This window comes from Schistocerca piceifrons, chromosome 4 (genome assembly GCF_021461385.2).
Source record: "Schistocerca piceifrons isolate TAMUIC-IGC-003096 chromosome 4, iqSchPice1.1, whole genome shotgun sequence".
Lineage (NCBI taxonomy): Eukaryota > Metazoa > Arthropoda > Insecta > Orthoptera > Acrididae > Schistocerca > Schistocerca piceifrons.
The window spans coordinates 824,075,986-824,097,269 of NC_060141.1; the positions used below are offsets into that span (position 1 = coordinate 824,075,986).

A 21,284-nucleotide genomic window follows, 5' to 3' on the forward strand; every position below is an offset into this window, starting at 1 on the left:
TGTAGTCTACACATTCTATAGTTTCATTGTTTAACTTAAAGTTGTTAAAGTGTGGTTTTTTGCAGACATAGAAGTTAACAGCATTTGTTTTTTTGAGATTTGGTGTTAGTTTATTATTGGATGCCCACTCACGTACACTGTTTAGTGTTTGTTCGGCTTTTTCTTTTAGTGCATCTGGTGATTTATCACTGATTAGAACATTTGAGTCATCTGCAAACAATATTGTTTGTCCATGCTTGATGCTCTGTGGGAAGTCGTTTATGTAAATGAGGAATAGTACTGGGCCAAGGACACTACCCTGTGGGACGCCTATATTTACATAATTTGGGTCTGAAGTATACTTTACAATATAGTTTGAGCAACTTGAAATATGTGAGATTTCAGTTATCTGTCTCTATTTTTTAGATATGACTGGAACCACTTTTTCACAAGTCCCCTAATTCCAAGTTCATCTAACTTATTTAACAATATGTTGTGGTCTACTGTATCAAACGCTTTAGTTAGATCAAGAAATATACCTGTTGTGTGGTTCCCTTTATCTAATGCTTCTAGAATGTGTTTTGTGAGGTGTGCTGTTGCTGATTCTGTGCTTTTCCTTGATCGAAATCCAAACTGGTCAACAGACAGTAAGTTGTATTTATTTAAATAATTGATTAGCCTATCTTTCATAATAGTTTCTAATATTTTTGCAAAGCATGATAGTAGAGAAATTGGCCTATAATTTTCAATTATTCCTGCATCACCTTTTTTGAAGAGAGGTAGTAATTTCGCATATTTTAAATAGTCTGGAAAGTAGCCCTGCTTGAAAGATTGATTTATAATATCAACTAAAAGTGGAAGTAGGCTCTTGATACAGTCCTTAATTATAAAAATGGGGACTTCATCCAGACCAGCTGAGTTTTTGTTTTTCAGTTTGCTGACTGCTTGATAGACTTCTTCCTGTGTTGTAGGGAATAACACCATTGAGTGTGATACACCATTATTTGACTTTTTGACCTGAGGGGCTGTTAGAAAATTTTCCTGTAATTTTATTCCTATGCTACTAAAATAATCATTTATATAGTTTGCCAAATATATTGGGTCTTTTATTAAAGTCCCTTCCTCTTTGATTTTCAAGTTTGACAGATTCATTTTCCTGGTACCAGTTTCCTGCTTCACAATCTTCCATACTGCCTTATTTTTGTTTTCAGCAGAGTGCACTATTTTGGAGTTATGAGCTCTCTTTGCTGCAAACAATATTTTCCTATATGTTTTCCTATATATTTTATAAAAGAGTGAGAAAGCAGTGTCACACCAGCAGTTGTCCCGCTTGGGGCAACAGGCCTTCTGCTCATGGCAAGCATGCTACAATCACATGACGGCCCGAACTTCAGGAACACAATTAACAGATGCTATCAATAAGAATACTATAGCCTAAGCACAAATAAATTATGACAACATAACTCGCACCTCTTCTAATGTTACTCACCAAAAGAATCTTTAGAAGATAATCCTAAGAAGCCAGAAAATTATCCAGTCAGCTACGCATCTAGAAATTCCTTTACACATTTTAACATAACAAGGAGTTTAAAACAAGAAAAATTTACGAAACCACTCATCAATGTATCTCAGAGACTGAAGCTACCTCAAAGCAAACAAAACATTGTGAACAAATCAAAGTCCAGAAAACATACTTTAAATGTAAGGTGTTACCAATACAGATCCAGTAAATGGCTGTTAATGCAGTCAGTGTCTTAAAGGGTGCATAAGCCTTACCTCTATAACTGATGGCGTTTAGCATAATCTTTTAGCCATCAAGAAATACATCAAAGTCTCCACCTTTGCACAATAGCACCTAAAACAATTCAAACACATACTAAAAACGGGCTCTAAAATCACAAATTTTCATTTTAAGAAAAACATGTGTCTCTATAAAATAATAAATGAGATGCAACTAATTTTAAAACTATCCCTAATTACTAATTAATCTTCCAGTTCCATGCCACAACTTGGCCCATAAAACCCCATAATTGCCAAAATCATATAAGGTAAACTAAATATACACCAATGCTATCTGAATAAACCACATGGTGATTGTTCAATGAAATTAAACTGCAACAAATCTCAGAGAGCGATGCAAGGTATCGAGTTGGTGAGCACACTGGTAAATAATATTGACCATTGCACAAGAAGTGCTGTCCAGTCCAGACTCTTAAGATTTCGATCAATGAATGGGTGGCCAAATCTGCATTTACAGTAATCCAATACTATCGGAGATGACTCCTAACACCAATAACAGTGATGATTCCTCCAAGTCACACACTGGCTCTCTGAGCATGCGAGACTTGTTTTTCAAAAAGATGGCTGACTTCAGACAGCACTGTGCTCCAGGACTCCACTCTTATGAACTCTCGGTGGGTGCGCGGGTCTTGTTTTTCACATCACCACAGCCACGATAACTCCAGAGACAGTACACTACAGTCACACCACCTACCAAGATTCCAGTAAATCAGACAAATGAGCCAAAGATTTGACTCAAGCCAGCACGGCTCAACGTCCTCCAATCAAGCAGAAAACAAGCCCACACTTACTCCCCATCCTCCTTATAGGAACACAGAGAGAGGGAAGCTAACTATCCTGTTTCAAGTGATTAATAGCAACTTTAAAGGTTTTGCCTGTAGACAGATCATGCATCAATAAGTTGACTGGCCCCATCACCCGGACAATGGAACAAGGCCCTATAAATTGAGGTGCAAGTTTTTCAGTGATTCCACATGACTGCCCCTCACCAACATTAAAATTGTGTACAAACACTTTATCCCCCACGCTGCCCTGAAATGTTTGCCTTCCTCAGTTATAACACCTCTCCTGATGATGATGATGATGTAACTGGATGTTCCCCCTAGCTCTACTCCAATTTTGTGTAATGACTTCCAGAATAATATGCTCAGGCAATAGATCATTAATATTCAATAAGTTGAAAAGAGGTGAATTAAGTGGACGAGCAAGCATGAGAATGACCAGAATGGCCTTGCAGGCTTCATGCTGAGTGGGATTAAATGACAGGTTAATACAGGGGAGGGAGGCATCCCACTTACTCTGTGCTTTATCATGACAGAAAATCAGAGCAGTATTTAAATTCCTACTCACTCTTTCCACAAAGGAAGGCTGGGGTAGTATGAGGTGGTGGTAATGTGCTTAATAGACTGGCTAAAGCAAAAACATTTAAATTCTCTAGAGATAAAGGTAGGAGTATTGTCACTAACCAGAGTCTTAGAGACTAGCCCAAAGAGAGAAAATATATTAGTTAAATGATGAATCGTGAGACAGGCGGTAACTCCTCTACTAGGAATCAACCAAACAAACCAGGAGAAGATATCAACAACCAGCACATAGCAATTCCCCACTTTAGTACTGGGAAGTCGACCCACATAATCACTAAATGATGTATCCATTGGATATTCCCCATGTTCAGAATGCAGAAGACCCTTGCGTGAACTGTTATATTGTTTAGTGATTTTATATAAGTCACATTCCCCAACTAAACGGTGGATATCTTTATACAACAAAGACCACATAAGGTGTTGCTGCACCTTACCCAAGGTCTTATGCAGGCCTAAATGCCCTCCCAACAAAAGAATCATGTAAATACTGATACACCAAGGGGGACAAACTCCCTACGCAAACAAATTCTAAGTTGACCTGATTTATCAACCTCATGACAAAGGATGTCCATCTTCAAGAAATAAGCAGGAATCTCTTCCCTGTCCAAAAGCCATTTCCTAATTGGGTCCAAATCAGTGTCCTGATCTTGTTTGACCTTACGATCACCAAAGAGCTGAGTTATCTCAGCGAGAATGCTACAGATGAGGGCATCAGATGATAACAAGCGGCATTCACCTCCATGAGTACCCTCGCAAAACATTTGACCCAGGGCATCAGCCACCTGGTTGTCAAAGCCTTTAGTATTACATACTCGGAAACAAAAGGCGGGTACATGGACTGATTAATCAGCCAATTTTCCTCTGGCACACCAAACCCAAACTCAGGGCTTGGTTGTCAGTCTGCGGGTCAAATTATCTATGCTCAAGATAATGTTTAAACTTTTATATAGCAAATACGACTGCGTAGCGCTTTTCATTCATAAACCGAGTACCTCGCCTCTGCACCCTTAATCTTCTGGAGGCATATGCTAACACATCCATCTGGACAATGAATCTTTTCAAAATGAGGAATGGCTAATACCAGAGGGTTACTGAGTATGGTTTTGGTGGCTTCAAAGGCAGACTGCTGACTTTCACTCCAAATAAATTTCTCTCTCTTCTTTCAAAGATTATTAAAGGGAGCCAAAAGTTGAGTAAAATTAGGAACAAATTTCCTAAAATAAATGGCCACACCAATGAATCTGACCACTCCTTTCTTATCATTAAGGGAAGGAAACATTCTCAGATCAGAGGTACGTTCTTGATGAGCTCTGGTACCATTGCTGGAAACCAAATGCCACAAAAAGGAAATCTGCTGCCTAGTAAGACTTATCTTAGATGGCTCAACAGTTAATCCAGCAGCACAAAGCCTCAATAACACTTGTTCAAGGTGAACTACGTGTTCCTCAAAGGAGCGACTACACCAGACCACATCGTTTAAGATAACTATAGATGCAACCAAACTTGATATCCCCCAAAACATGATCCAAAAGACATGAGAGAACAGCAGCCCCAGGGGCTAACCCAAATGGCACCCAATTAAATTCATATGAATTTCAAGCATCGGCAAAACACATACAACAGGTACGTAAACCAGGAAGGAAGGACTGATTCCAATACAACCTTTTTATTGAGCTCTTATAATCTACAACTGCTCTATAATCCTTACCCTACCTTTTAGGGATTAAAAATATCAGTGAGGTGTAAGGTGAAGTGGAGGGCCAGATAATCCCAATCTCAGGGCATATCATTGATTTTTTTCTTTTAGAATTCTCATTGGCAGGGGAGAGATAAGGTGCACAATGTAGCGGAATATCCTCAAGCAAACAACTCTTATAGTGAATCCAACTGGTTGCTCCCAATCGATCCATGAGAATTTCAATAAACTGCTTCAAAACACTCATTAACAGGTTATCTTCACCATGAATAAGGTAATAAAGCTCAAATTCAGACTGCTTGACCCTGTGTGAGTTGACATTATTTATAACATGACACAAACAAAGGGCTAGTTTCGGAGGTGGACAAAATTTAGAATAAAAGGCATTACTAGCAAAATCAAGAAATAACCCACCTGCAGAATAAAATCACATCAAAACAAGAGTGCAACAGAAAGGTTCTTGACAAGAATCAGTTTAACAGGCCATAAAAATTGCAAATAGACAGACCCCCATGCACCTCCCTTAGCAGAGTGGCAACACAATACCTCTCAGACAAAGGACATAAAGGAGAAAACTTACACAAGTCACAGTACTCTAAATATCAGTTATAATACAGCAATCTAACTGAGCAATAAACCACACATATGATCCTGATTAAGCCAAGAACACACATGTGGAAGGCAAAGTTTATTAACAGCTGGAATACATGTGCAATGACCTGGGGGCTTACCTTAAGTGTCTTAGTCCTCTCCTGAGGGCATCAGCTGTCAGCCCTAGGCCCATGCCTAACCGGACAGTTGCACACTAGGTTACGATGGGCGCCACATCGTAAACAACTCCTGGTAGTCACGGAATTAGTAGATGGCTGACACGGATTATTGGTTTGCACAGGAGGGATAGACTGAGACTCCCTACCCTGACTGTGTTTCTCATCAGCAAACCTAAGTGCCTCTACAGATGAGAACAATTTGCTACATCTGGAAAAAGTGGTAGATTTCCAAGCAAACGTGAGACGTGAACGATCTGGCCACGTGCCCTCAAATATTTTCAAAACTCTCTCTTGTTTGTTGACTTTCCTCTCAAAGGCAGAGACCACAATATGAACTCTCTCTATGCATTGAATCAAGGTCTCAATCTATGCTTAAACTTGCCAGTATTATGTACACTTGAGCTCATTCTGAATGTGCAGGAACAATTTGCTTTCTACTGTACAAGACCTCAGCTGCATCAGAGTACCCTGTTCTTGAAGTGTTTCAGATACAAATGAACTCAGCAAGCCCTTAGATGAAGGATGAAGTAACCAAAGAATAACAGCACATGAAATCTGTAAGGCATCTGCATGGTGTTCAAAACTTACTATAAGCCACACCATCTCCTGAACTTGATTTAATGATCAACAGACAACTCAACAATCCTCTTAAGCAAATGCATAATGGGGTTAGGCAATTTACTGAATGAACCTGAAACTGGGCTACTAACACCCTGAGTATCCTCATGTCCTAAACCTTGTAACTGATTAACAACTGGGTTTTCTCCTTCCACACTACTTGCTTCACTGTCTAAATTCAATGTACTAGAGCTAACATGGAGATCTCTTACCCAACCAAGCAACTGACAGTTTCCTTTTGCTCTTTATTAAGCTAAAGATGGCCTAAATCACACAGATGATTATTCAAACAAAAAAGATGTGCTCATACCCTACATAACTGCCTACAGGTGGGCTGACTGCCCTGTAAAAACTACACATTTTCATTAACTTCACCATGCCAACAGAACAAGTGGAAATAGCAGCACCTACCTCACCAATGGTGTACAACAAGATGTAAAGAGGCCTGTCCAACAAAGTGCGTAATTTGGCCAACAGGTCAGCAATGGCCCCTTCCACAGGAATGTGCCGTATTCTCAACTCTCAGTTGAGATGTTCCCTCCTTAAATACGACAGGCCCAAATGACCTCAAGATTCCATGTCTAGGTACGGCTCTCTGAAACAATTTCAAACGTCTTCAGAGCAAATCATAGATGACAGATGATAACAAAGAGGCCAGGCACTTCTTCCCTCCCCTTAGCCCGTGAATATGTAGCCTCAGCTACCAACAATATCTGTGAACACAGGACGGGATAGGAAAAAAAAGACTTGGAAGGGCAGGCCCACAGTTGTCATGATTTTTCATTTACAAATTCATATTTATTTTTAATAAGCATAGTTCTTTAACAAAGTGCATGAGCATTGTGTGGCAATTTGAATATGCTCTGGAATTCACCACTTAATATTAACCAATAATTAAAGTCAATAGCATCATAATGGATTTTTTTTTTAATTTAAAAAAATATATCAGACAATCTAAGCCCTTAAGGCTGCAACTTTACAACTAAATAAAACATTTCTGTAAAACATATTCCCCAAGCTATCAACAGACAATCTTGGCACTAATGTAAGCAGACACAATGGAAAATATTTACATGCCACAAGGTGACATTATGTTAAATCATTAATTACTATAAATCAGGACTTCAAAAATAATCTTCAGCTTAAGAGAAATTTTTTATGCAAGGTACTGCCTTAGGAATCTCATACAGTAGGGCTCACTAGCAATCAGAGTGAAATAAGTATAACTGATTGAATTTAAGATCACGACAACCTGAAAACATTATGTCTACATATACAGGCAAGTGGGAAATAGAAAGCCTGATAAAAATCAACTTAATCTTTAGACACCCAACATAAACTAGTCCACCACAGTGTGGCACTGCCCAAATATCAGCTGACAGCACAAACACCATGATGTCACACAAACAGGTCTCATGCTTGTGGCAACAAGACTCCTGCTTGTGGCAAGCACGCTACAATCACACGAGGCCTCGAACTTCAGGAACACAATTAACAAAAGCTGTCAACAAGAATACCATAGCATATACACAAATAAATTAAGCCAAGATAACTCTCATCTCTTCTAACAGTACTCGCCAAAAGGAGTCTTTAGAAGCTAATGCTAAGTAGCCAGAAAATTATTCAGTCAGCTATGCATCTAGAAATTCCTTTACACATTTTAACATAACAAGGAACTTAAAGCAAAAAAAAAATTACATCACTCACCAATGTATCTCAGAGACTAAAGCTACTTCAAAGCAGACAAAACAAAGAGAATAAATTAAAGTCCAGAAAACATATCTTAAATGAAAGGCCTTACCAATACAGATCAAGCAAAGGACCGTTAATGCAAGCAGTGTCTTAAAGGATGCATAAGCCCTATCTCTATAACTGATGGTGCTTAACATAATCTTTTAGTCACCAAGAAATACATTAAAGTCTCAAGCTTCCACAACAGAATCTAAAACAATTCAAATACATTTTAACAATGGTCTCTGCTATCACATTTCTCTGTAAAGCAACTAATGAGATACAACAAATTTTAAAACTATCCCCTAAGTACTAATTAATCTTCCAGTTTTTCACCACAATTGGCCCGTAAAACCTCATTATTTCCAAAATCGCATATGGTAAACTAAACATATGCTAATGCACTCTGAATAAACCATATGGCAACTATTCCACGAAATTAAACTGCAACAAATCCCAGAAAGTCATGCAAGGTACGGACTTAGTAAGCAGACAGGTGAATAATACTGACCATTGCACAAGAAATGCTGTCCAGTCCAAACACTAAAAATTTCAGCCAATGAAAGGAGGGCCAAATCCACAACAACATCAATCTGATACAATCACAGAAGACTCCCAACACCTGTAAAAGCAATGATTCGTCCAAGTCACAAACTGTCTCTATCAGCATGCATGTCTTGTTTTTCAAAGCACTCACCACCAATGGGCAGTGTTGTACTCCAGGACTCAGCTCTCATTAACTCTCAGCGAGCACACAGGGTGTTTTTCACATCAGCACAGCAGAGGTATGTCCAGAGATACTACGCTACATTCACACCAGCTACTGAGATGCCAGTAAACCAGACTAATAAAAGAGCCAAACATTCGACTGAGCCGGCATGGTCCCCTTGCTTCTCAAATATCATCAAGTGATGTTGGAATAAAACTGCTATTTACAGTGACAGCTGCATCTCCAAGCCAGCAGCACATGATGAGAGTACTTCCTATTGTACCATAAATTAGGGCTTCTTCCTTTTACATGGAATGCATGTGCTCCATATCTAGTATTACCTTGCTTTTGTGGACCTTATTGGAGCAATACATTACAGGTTTTAGTATATTCCTAGATTCCGCAATTACAGTTGTTTCTTGAAACTTTAAACTATACTTTGACAGGACAGTTCGCATCTATCTGTAACTGTTAGGTAGTTTAGGTTTTCTGTAGCCTTGTCATGCTCCCAACCAGTGAACATTTGTTCTACCCTTTTTAGTTTGAGGAAAGTTGTGACACAAGTCAACAAAATATCTAACTGGCACTGATTGCTCCAAATTGTAATAAATCAAGACCTGATGGAATTTCTTTCAACTAAAGAAACCTGTGATACCAGCTGGTTGTCAGTGTCTGAACTTACTTTCATTTGTAAAGGGTTTAATTCATAAAATGAGATTTTCACTCTGCTGCCGAGTGTGTGCTGATATGAAACTTCCTGGCAGATTAAAACTGTGTGCTGGACCGAGACTCGAACTCGGAACCTTTGCCTTTCGTGGGCAAGTGCTCTACCATCTGAGCTACCCAAGTACAACTCACGCCCCACAAATTCATGATTACAAACATTTATTAAGTTTTCTAGAACCTGTGTGGAACTTTGCCAAATACATTTTTAGCATTTATATAATAATTGTTATACAGGGTGTTCATAAAGTCCCTATACAACTTGAACAACATTTCTTTTATTGTAATCAGTGTTTGCAAAAGTTTTTTTTTTTTTAGTTGCATGAAGCACATCAAGACAGTACTCGATTTCTTGCCATGTTCGTTGTAGCATAGCATCATCAATGGTGGCAATGGCATTACGAATCCTTTGCTTCAAGTCAGCAATGTCCTGTATCTGTGTTTGATGTGTGATATCTTTTACATTCTCCCATAAAAAGAAGTCCAAGGGAGTGACATGTGGTGAATGTGGTGGCCAAGAAAATGGCCCATCCTTCCCAATCCATCTGCCTAGAAATGTTTCATTGAGGAACCGACAAACATGCAGTCCCCAATGTGGTGGTGCACCATCTTGTTGGAAAATGATAGTTGGTTGTAAGTCAATCAATTGTGGTGCCACATATTCAGTCAGAAGGTCAAGGTAAACATCTGCAGTAATTGTTGACTCATTGAAGAAAAATGGACTATCCCGGTGAAGCTCTCTTGTCATATGGGGGTTTTCAGATCCCCAGGTTCACACATTGTGTCTGTTTAACGTCCCAGAAATATGAAAAGTTGCCTCGTCACTGAAACAAACTTGCTTGAGGAATGCTTCATCCTCCGAAAGGCGTTCCAGCATGTTGAGCGCAAACTCTGTCTGTTTTGGCTTGTCTTTTGGCTCAAGTGACTGTAAGTGTACAACTGTAAGTTCTTGTGGAGGACCTTATGCACAGCTGAACATGGTAGTTGCAACTGTCTGGCAGCAGTGTGGATGAACTTTGTAGGTGAACGAGTGAAGATGTTTAAAATGCAATCGGTGTTTTCCTCAAATGTTCTTGGTTGCCCGCTCCTCCCTTTAACCAACACTGTCTCTGTCTCCATAATTTTTTTGTGCCATGCACGGACTGAAGGTCACAACGGCGGAACTCTTCCATACTTTGTCCTGAAGTTCCATTGAGTCTGAACATCTGATTCTGTCTCAATAAACCAGGACATACATTGTGCCCTCCTCTTGAGGAGTTGCCATTTTATAGAGGTTCAGTTCCTTCCATCAACAGAGTAACTGAAACACAAAATTTTAGTATATATAAAACAGTGATTACAACAAAAGAAATTATGTTAAAATATTTCAACAACTGCCATTGTAATAAAATTTTGAAGTTTTATATCCTACAATACAATACCATGAAAATTAATTTTGAAATAAATGACAGTAAATAGGTATAAAACAGAATAGTTCACAATGTCATTTGAAAGTTATTTAAGACAAATGTTACTGTTTACATTTTAATTGATATCCAATTGATACCTGATTAAGATATCAACATAAAATAAGGTCAATAACTTTAGAAATATTTATGCTGTTTTTACAATACTGTCATTACCTGTCATTTTCATAAATCTCTGTTTACACATGAAAAGTATATCCATTAAATTTAAATGTTCATAAAACTTATAGTATGTTTAGTACAATACATTATGCAGTTTTGTGTATTAATTTGTATTTCTTGACTGAATTGACACTGGTGTACGAGAAGTCAAGTACAATATCCCATTCAACATTTTCACTTCGCTTTTCACAACTTTATGCACCACTGACATATATACTGAACTGTGGAGCTTGTGGGCACAAGTGGATGCACGGCATCTGTCTGTCAGCTGCCTCACGGCAGTTGACATGTTGTGGAAGAAAAGAGTCAAAAATTTTAAAAATTGCTTAAAACTCTATATCACACAGAAATGTTTGAACTGTGTGACTGAGTATTTGAAACGAACCTAAATATTACATTGTTACAGAAAATATGTAGCAACCTTTTAAATACCTGTAAAGTGTAAAGTTGTTTTGTTTTTAATAGAATATATATTTATCGCCCCCCCCCCCCCCCCCCCCCCCATGAACCATGGACCTTGCCGTTGGTGGGGAGGCTTGCGTCCCTCAGCAATACAGATGGCCGTACCGTAGGTGCAACCACAACGGAGGGGTATCTGTTGAGAGGCCAGACAAACGTGTGGTTCCTGAAGAGGGGCAGTAGCCTTTTCAGTAGTTGCAGGGGCAACAGTCTGGATGATTGACTGATCTGACCTTGTAACAATAACCAAAACGGCCTTGCTGTGCTGGTACTGCGAACGGCTGAAAGCAAGGGGAAACTAAAGCCGTAACTTTTCCTGTATGGTTAAATGATGTGGTGTCCTCTTGGGTAAAATATTCCGGAGGTAAAATAGTCCCCCATTCGGATCTCCGGGCGGGGACTACTCAAGAGGACGTTGTTATCAGGAGAAAGAAAACTGGCATTCTACAGATCGGAGCGTGGAATGTCAGATCCCTTAATCGAGCAGGTAGGTTAGAAAATTTAAAAAGGGAAATGGATAGGTTAAAGTTAGATATAGTGGGAATTAGTGAAGTTCGGTGGCAGGAGGGACAAGACTTTTGGTCAGGTGAATACAGGGTTATAAATACAAAATCAAATAGAGGTAATGCAGGAGTAGGTTTAATAATGAATAAAAAAGTAGGCGTGTGGATAAGCTACTACAAACAGCATAGTGAACACATTATTGTGGCCAAGATAGACACAAAACCCACACCTACTACTGTAGTACAAGTTTATATGCCAACTAGCTCGGCAGATGACGAAGAAATTGATGAAATGTATGATGACATAAAAGAAATTATTCAGGTAGTGAAGGGAGATGAAAATTTAATAGTCATGGGTGACTGGAATTCGACAGTAGGAAAAGGGAGAGAAGGAAACATAGTAGGTGAATATGGATTGGGGGAAAGAAATGAAAGAGGAAGCCACCTGGTAGAATTTTGCACAGAGCATAACTTAATAATAGCTAACACTTGGTTCAAGAATAATGAAAGAAGGTTGTATACATGGAAGAACCCTGGAGATACTAAAAGGTATCAGATAGATTATGTAATGGTACAACTGAGATTTAGGAACCAGGTTTTAAATTGTAAGACATTTCCAGGGGCAGATGTGGACTCTGACCACAATCTATTGGTTATGAACTGTAGATTAAAACTGAAGAAACTGCAAAAAGCTAGGAATTTAAGGAGCTGGGACCTGGATAAACTGAAAGAACCAGAGGTTGTACAGAGTTTCAGGGAGAGCATAAAGGAACAATTGACAGGAATGGGGGAAAGAAATACAGCAGAAGCAGAATGGGTAGCTTTGAGGGATGCAACAGTGAAGGCAGTAGAGGATCAAACAGGTAAAAAGACGAGGGCTAGTAGAAACCCTTGGGTAACAAAAGAAATATTGAATTTAATTGATGAAAGGAGAAAATATAAAAATGCAGTAAATGAAGCAGGCAAAAAGGAGTACAAACGTCTCAAAAATGAGATCGACAAGAAGTGCAAAATGGCTAAGCAGGGATGGCTAGAGGACAAATGTAAGGATGTAAAGGCTTATCTCACAAGGGGTAAAATAGATACTGCCTACAGGAAATTAAAGAGACCTTTGGAGAAAAGAGAACCACTTTTATGAATATCAAGAGCTTAGATGGAAACCCAGTTCTAAGCAAAGAAGGAATTTTGCTATTTGGGGAGCAAAATAACTGATCATGGTTGAAGTAGAGAAGATATAAAATGTAGACTGGCGATGGCAAGGAAAGAGTTTCTGAAGAAGAGAAATTTGTTAACATCGAGTATAGATTTAAGTGTCAGGAAGGAAGTGAAACATGGACAATATATAGTTTGGACAGGAAGAGAATAGAAGCTTTCGAAATGTGGTGCTACAGAAGAATGCTGAGGATTAGATGGGTAGATCACATAACTAATGAGGAGGTATTGAATAGAATTGGGGAGAAGAGGAGTTTGTGGCACAACTTGACTAGAAGAAGGGACCGGTTGGTAGGACATGTTCTGAGGCATCAAGGGATCACAAATTTAGCATTGGAGGGCAGCGTGGAGGGTAAAAATCGTAGAGGGAGACCAAGAGATGAATACACTAAGCAGATTCAGAAGTATGTAGGTTGCAGTAGGTACTGGGAGATGAAGAAACTTGCACAGGATAGGGTAGCATGGAGAGCTGCATCAAACCAGTCTCAGGACTGGGTTTGACCTTCCTACTCACCCACATTAATTTACAATTTTCCAAATTTAGAGGTAGCTGTCATTCATCACACCAACTGGAAATTTTTCTAAGTCATTCGGTATCTTACGACAGTCATGCTACTTCGACACCTTACCGTACACCACAGCATCATCAGCAAACAATGGCAGATTGCTGCCCACCCCATCTGCCAAATCATTTATGTACATAGAGAACAGCGATCCTATTACACTTCCCTGGGGCACTCCTTACAATATCCTTCTCTCTGATGAACACTCACCATCGAAGACAACATACTGGGTTCCATTATTTAAGAAGTCTTCGAGCCAACCACATATCTGTGAACTTATTCCATATGCTTGTACCTTCATTAACACTCAGCAAAGGGGCACCATGTCAAGTGTCTTCCAGAAATCTAGAAATATAGAATCTACCTGTTGCCCTCCATCCATAGTTTGCAGTACATCATATGAGAAAAGGGCAAGCTGAGTCTGGACATAAAATTGAATGACATGTCCACTATTCTCAGCTGAAAATTATCAACTACATTCCATGGACAAAGAATAAATAAATAAACATTCAACATCTCTTGTTAGTACTATTTGGTCCACGTCCCAATAATGTTTTTGTCAGGATTCTCCTTTGTACAGATGACATCGAGATTTTATCCTGCTTATGAGTGAAATCTTGCATTTATTTTTGCAACTGAATGACCTCCATTATTGGTGTTGCATATTTATTACTAGAGGTTAAGCAATCTTAGAATTTATCTGTTAATTCAACAGTCATCCAAAGGTCAAAATCACCTTTTATTTGGTGAATTTCCCTTTTTTCGACACTGCATTAGTTGGTTCACCATTCACATATGACCAGAAGGTGCGTTAGTTTGATGGGGAACGTTTAGTATCCAGATTACTCCTCAAGGACACTCTGCTGGCCCAAAAATTGACTATTTCTAGTGTTCTTTTAAGCTGTGCCTTCTGTGACTCAATGCCTCCTTGTTCCACAATATCGTTGGTCACATCAGTTGAGGTCCCACAGTTGTTATGCAAATAAGGAATTAATGGATTCGGTAGGCCTGTACTCAATAGCATGTCAACCATCACACACTACAAATTCCCAGGAGCTCAGATGTATTGTTTGCTCAGCCACTTAGAATCACAGAGCCACACCACTGACTTCGTCAAGAAATGTGTTTCGCAGTGAGACAAGTATCGACACTGTCAGTCCATGACACCTGGAGTGCAACAAACTATTGGCACAGCGACCTCTGTTGTGGCTTCCTGTGACTTGACAGCAGAGAGAGAGGCACGCTGGCAGTGGTGTCTCCGAGGATCGGACAGCATTGTTCACAGGAGCTGCACCCCAGCATCTTTTCAGATGATCTGTGTGCAGCATAATATGGACATATGGAGGCTCTTAGGGAGAATGAACACTGCCAGATTACATTTGTCATCATTGTGGAGGTTCAGCACCTGTCGTGGTGGTATGGGGCACTATTGGACAACTACCTGATCATCTCTTGTTCATATAGCAGTAATATGGAAAGCATATGCTACATTCTGATGTGATGAGGCCAGTGGCTGTTCCCTGTCTTTAAGGTACGCATGACACTATCATTCAACACAATAATGAATGAGTTCATGTTGCCCTAACTGTTCTGACCTACTTTGTTACACAGGGTGATTAGCTGTTGCCCATGCCAGCACATCCTTCAGAACTCTAGCATATTGAAAATGTCTAGTTGTGGGTCATGACAGCCTTCCATGCCACCACGTGCTTGCAACTATGACTGACAAACTCTGGAACAGAGCTGAAGCAGCACGGAATGACCTACTCATATAATTAAGTCATTGAAGTTCAGATCCACCTGAGGCCTGCCTGAGTTAGTGCTGTTACTATCTCCAGTATTGGCAGCTATGTGCACTACATTCCGCCTCCTGTATATGATTAAACTATCTACAAGTGTAATCATGTTTTCTTTTCACTATAATGTGTAAAAGTAATAACTAAAACCTCATTATTTACTATTTTTCCCTAGGTTACAATATTATTTTACCTTTCACCTTTACTGAATGGCAGCCATTTTTGCTTGTAAGCACACGATAATGTTTCAGTTTAGAGATATTGGCAAAAATATGAATATCTCTGCACTGGGTTAAGTTACAACATTGCAATTGACATGATTGTTTTTAGAAAAGTGTCCTCTACAACACTGTCTATTGCACAAAATACCCTAAATTCAAAAATAAATATATGATTTTTGCACAGTTGGTACATCTATATGATATCAATGTACTTTAAAAATTTCAACATTGATATCTGACTGTGAACAAAGATATAACTTTCTGAAAATGAGGAGGTAATTCACATTACTCTACAACTGATCTTATGGCTGTTGCCTATTTATGTGTGATACTGGCAGGATATAATCAGTTATTATTTAAGTAAGGTACTGAATTATATACAAAAAGTGGAAACATCACTGAAATTAACATTTATATTATGCTGACATACTTAAATTAAATAATTTCAATTAACATCCTTCAAGATGCGACTGTTCCTAAACCTGGTGGTGAATGTTAAGAACGCTTATTTCTTCACACAGCTTCTGTGACCTCCCAGTTGCTGTGGTAAGTTCAACCACTGAAAGTTTCGTTAAAACATTTTTCATTGGTATCCAAACTTTGTCACTAGTAGATTTCTTGAACGATGTTCTTGGGCCAGCAGGATGGTAAAAATGCACAAAAACATATTGTTTTCCAAACTTATTCTTTCAACCCCTGCAAGCCACCACAGTCCATCATACACACATCCCACTATGTCATTCAACGTTAAAGACAGAGATGTAATTTTACTGAGACAATGATCATCATAAATTTCGGTTTCTGATGTTACATAGCACCAACCTAAGTTTTCTGAAATTCCAAGGAATATGTGGAAATGCCTTGTTCCTTTTATTGGCATACAGTTTTCAAATCTGGTTTGAAGTGTTGTTTTCATAAGCAGAACCACTTCTTTTGTGATCAGAAAATAGGTAATGCCTTCAATATTATCCTTGCAAAAGACATACATGTCCTGTACTGTGAGAATTTGGTCTGTGGTTGGTCTTTGTAGGTTGGCTCTACCTACTCCACATTTCGTTGTACCTCCTGCTCCATCACATATATTTTTACCATGGCAAGATGCCAAAAAATGCCATTCAGTGTCCAACCCAAAGTCTACTTTGTGAATGCACAGATTTAAAAAATTCTTTTTGTTCTTATACTGACTACCACGTCCATCTGAAAAATATATCAGCTTCTCAACCTTGGGAAAATTTTCTTTTATGTAATTTATTATATACTTTTGAAACACATATACAGCCAAAGTGTTGTGCTCCAATAGTCGCTTAGAATGCAAATTGAAGAACTGCAAACTTCGCCTTCCTCATTTTTAAAGTAGAGAATAAATGGATGCACTATTGCCTGGTCATTGACCCAGTGGTACCCTTGTTTTGCATCCTGAATCACAAATGTAAAATTTTCTATAAAATCAGCTAGCACTATGCATTCAGTTTCCTGAAGTTGTACTTTTTTGTTCTTCAAAAACTTTGGATTTTAGAATCATAGTGGTGACTTCTGAATTTTTTGTAAATTATCAATTAAAGATTCCAAGTACTCTTCCTGAGATTTAACCACTGCTATCATTTCTGCTCTGTCCGTTGTGACCCATTGTTTGAAGGTAATACTGTCTGGCATTTCCTCACCATATTCATGAAACAATTTAATAACAGTTTCCTTACTAGGGCATTTACTACACAAACTCATCATGCGGTCATAACTGTTAGTGTCACAGACTATTAAATCTAGTAACTCTGTTGTTAAGATCACTGAGTTTTGCACCCACAATCATCAGTTTGACATTTTGATGATATAAACAAACACATGTGGAGTGTGTCCCTGACGAGCCACCCAAAATACACCACTTAGGGCGGAGGTCACAAAATTTTGACCTTGCAAGTTTGCATTCAGGATGAGAATTTTTTAAAGCTACATTTAAATTTGACAGCACTAGTCATTTCTGCTTTGTTACTTTAACTCCATTTATAACAATTCTTTTGCTATCTTTGCAACCTGGGCACATTCTACTGTTTTCATCACTTTAAAAAACTGCTGGATTTTTTAAATTGTTTTATCACTTATACCTACTCATTTCTTCTTTCCTAAAACTGGAAGAATGCATTGCTCTTTCACTAATTTTTGGGTTAGTTTAACCAAACGATGAGAAACATTTAATTTATGAACTATTTTCTCTCTTGACCATGAGTCAGGGAACAAACTTAAAATTTTAACTTTTTCCTCTTTAGATGTCAATGAACATTTAATTTTTAATTTCTCTATTAAGCTCAAATATTCAGTGTCATATGATGCTGGTCGTAGGTTTTCTTCTTCTTTAGAAATATTGTTGGTACCTGTATTACTACAGCATGATTCCAAGTCTTTTCTAATTTTGTCTGATATTTGTTGTACCATATTTTCAATAGCTGCTTTTCTTTTTCTGCTACTTAATTTTATTATTTTTAAGAAGGAGATATGTCTAACTTAGAATAAGCAAAATAAAATATGCTGACAGCTTCCTCATTAGGAATATAAATGTCATTAACAAGGTTACATGATTCTGGTTCTGGATTCACAACAAATATTTTTGAGTAACAATTTGGGCACAGGGAATTTGCTGGAATCACATTATGTTTCACTTGGGAAGCTGTTTCAATCTCACAAGGACAGATGTTTAAGTTTTATTTCCCTCAAACCTTTAGTACCAGGCTTTTTATGAACTTTAAGTGGATCACAGCACTTCCTTCCAAAAATGTGGTTGTACTTCAGAATATATTTCTTCTCATGATACTCACACAATGAAGTTACAGAAGAACTTACTCAAAATTTAAACAAAGTTTGTCTAACTTTATCAAAGTCATTGGCATTTTTCAAGTTTTTTGAAACTGAACCGAAAACTGTTTTGTGACACACTTCACTTGCTATATGTCCAACAGAGCACTGTTCATCCATGTTATTGCATTCCAGTTGATCTCTCAAAATTAATTACAAATTACACACAGAACAAAGCACATAACACATTCTACACTATCAATGAAGAGTGTACATCCACTCTAACAGAGGTTTCAGAACAGACTGACTACAACAATGCCACTCCCAGCAATAATGTACTTCTACAATGCCACAGTCAGCAATAATGTACTTCTTTATTGACAATAAACCTAAACATAAATGGGCATTTTTATTACCATAGAACAAAAGCAAAAACTCCTATTGTTTAATACTGTATTATTAAAAATAAATAAACTAAATGAATATAGGTTGATAGTGTTAACTAAATATATGTCACAATTAAATTTTATTACAATGAAACAATACACCAATTAAATAGGCAACAGCCATAAGATCAGTTGTAGAGTAATGTGAATTATTTCCTCATTTTCAAAAATTCATATCTTTGTTCACAGTCAGATATAAATGTTGAAATTCTTACAGTGCATTGATATCATATAGGTGTACAAACTGTGGAAAAATCATATTTTTATATTCAGTCCCATCTGAGATAACTAACCCCAAACTTTACAAAAAATGAAAATTTTCAAATTTCAAAAATTCATAAAATATTAAGGAAACATTTTTAAGTGTTCTTGCTCTATATGAGGCTAGTAGTGTATGATATCTAAGTATAGGAAAAAATAGAGTCTCATAAATCACTCCTTGTTTGTTATTTTTGGGACTAAAAAGTGGATTTTTGAAAATTTGGATACCAAATTTTGGAGGTCATTTTGACTGGTTATTTTTGAATTTAGGGTCTTTTGTGTAATAAGCAATGTTGTAGAGGACACTTTTCTAAAAATAATCCCATCAATTGCAATGTTGTAACTTAACCCAATGCAGAGATATTCACATTTATGCTAACGTCTCTAAACTGAAACATCGTCGCATGCTTACAAACGGAAATGGCCGCCATCCAGTAAAGGTGAAAGGTAAAATATTTAGAAAAACTGTTTTGAACTTCTCAATTTTAGGGTGATCACATATAAAAAAACTAAAATATTTAAAAATTGTCAAGCAACCATCACTGGACACTTTCATGTGGATTGACCCGGCTAGTACTCACATGTAAAATGGTTTTATTCTTATATCAGAAATAATATCCACTTTTATCCACTACGTCACCTTTAAAACTTAAACTCCGCCCGAACAAACCATGAACGCCTAACGGTACCGACCGACTGCCGTGTCATCCTCTGTCCGAAGGCGCCACTGGATACGGATGAATATGGAGGGGCAGGTGGTCAGCACACCGCTCTCCTGGCCACGTGTCAGTTTACGAGACTGGAGTTGCTACTTATCAGTCAAGTAGCTCCTCAGTTTGCCTAACAAGGGCTGAGTGCCAACAGCGCTCGACAAACTGGATGGTCACCCATCCAAGTGTTAGCCCAGTGCAACAGCACTTAACTTCAGTGATCTGATGGGAACCAGCGCTACCACTGCAGCAAGGCCATTGGCATTATATCATCTTTATTGCTAACTAAATTCAGTAACCCACATATGCGGAAAAGCTATTAAGACATGAAGCAACAATTATTATAAGATATTGTCACTGAGAAAACTGTTGTGATTAATCAGATGCTGGTCATATTCAATTTCAGTCACCATAAAAACTTCACCATTCATCAAATTTGAATCTGAAGACCAATGTAAATTCCAGCTTTCCACATTTATTCTCAACACAGAATAATATCATTACAGTACTAGCATATACAATTACATACACAATATTCTTCAACTGAAATTTTACCCTCAGTAGTCTGTCAATGCTCTGATTATATCAGTTCCTATTCAGTAACACTAGTAATGGAGCTTCTCATTGATTTTTATACAAACTACACCAAACTTCAGCTAATACATTTAGTTTCCAGTGAGCTGTAACTACATGTTTAAGCCATTGAAATCTGCACACAACAAATTTTTTTACACTCATATCACTTAAAGTACTACATAGCCTATAACATGCATCTTACATTTCACTTTCAGGTGCATGTAGCACGTTTACCTGAAACTGTGGATATTTTCCTTTACATGTGACAGAGAATGAAAAGTCGGTGGAACATCAAATGGTTCTGTTTTTTATTTACAGTGCCAATAGATCTAGATGAAAAATATTTTCTTCATAGGTTTATTTTATGTTTTGGCTTGGTTTTTTTTTTCTTTCCTTTCCATTTTCAATCTGTGGGTGAAACAATTCCATCAAACTTCTTGAGTAGTAAAACTGTTATTACAAGAGCTTGCTGAAAAGTAATTATGTGAAAACTCTTAAAGGATTTTAAATAAAACTAATGTTATTAACATTGTACATCCTTATTCTTCTTGTCTGCATATTTGCAGCCCTTTGCTGCTACAAGGCTCTAAATTGTAGTGTGTAACATGTCAGAGTTTAACATGATAATGTTGGTGTGCAAGTAACAGCAGGTTGTAGTTGAGTTTCAAATTCGTAGGGTTTGTCCACACATGGGGCACCCTCTCCTTCGGCATGACAATGGCAGAGATCACACAA

The 21,284-nt window shown here is 37.9% G+C and overlaps 1 long non-coding RNA gene across 1 annotated transcript; it reads right to left on the reverse strand.

The window, feature by feature from the left end:
* Positions 1-1,291: 1,291 nt before the first annotated feature.
* LOC124795531 lies at positions 1,292-20,951 on the reverse strand. The gene is made up of 4 exons (XR_007016719.1): positions 20,784-20,951; positions 8,470-8,580; positions 6,639-6,822; positions 1,292-1,834 (listed from the first exon to the last, which is right to left on the reverse strand). It is a non-coding gene; the product is annotated as an uncharacterized LOC124795531 (long non-coding RNA).
* Between the last annotated feature and the right edge of the window lie 333 nt (positions 20,952-21,284).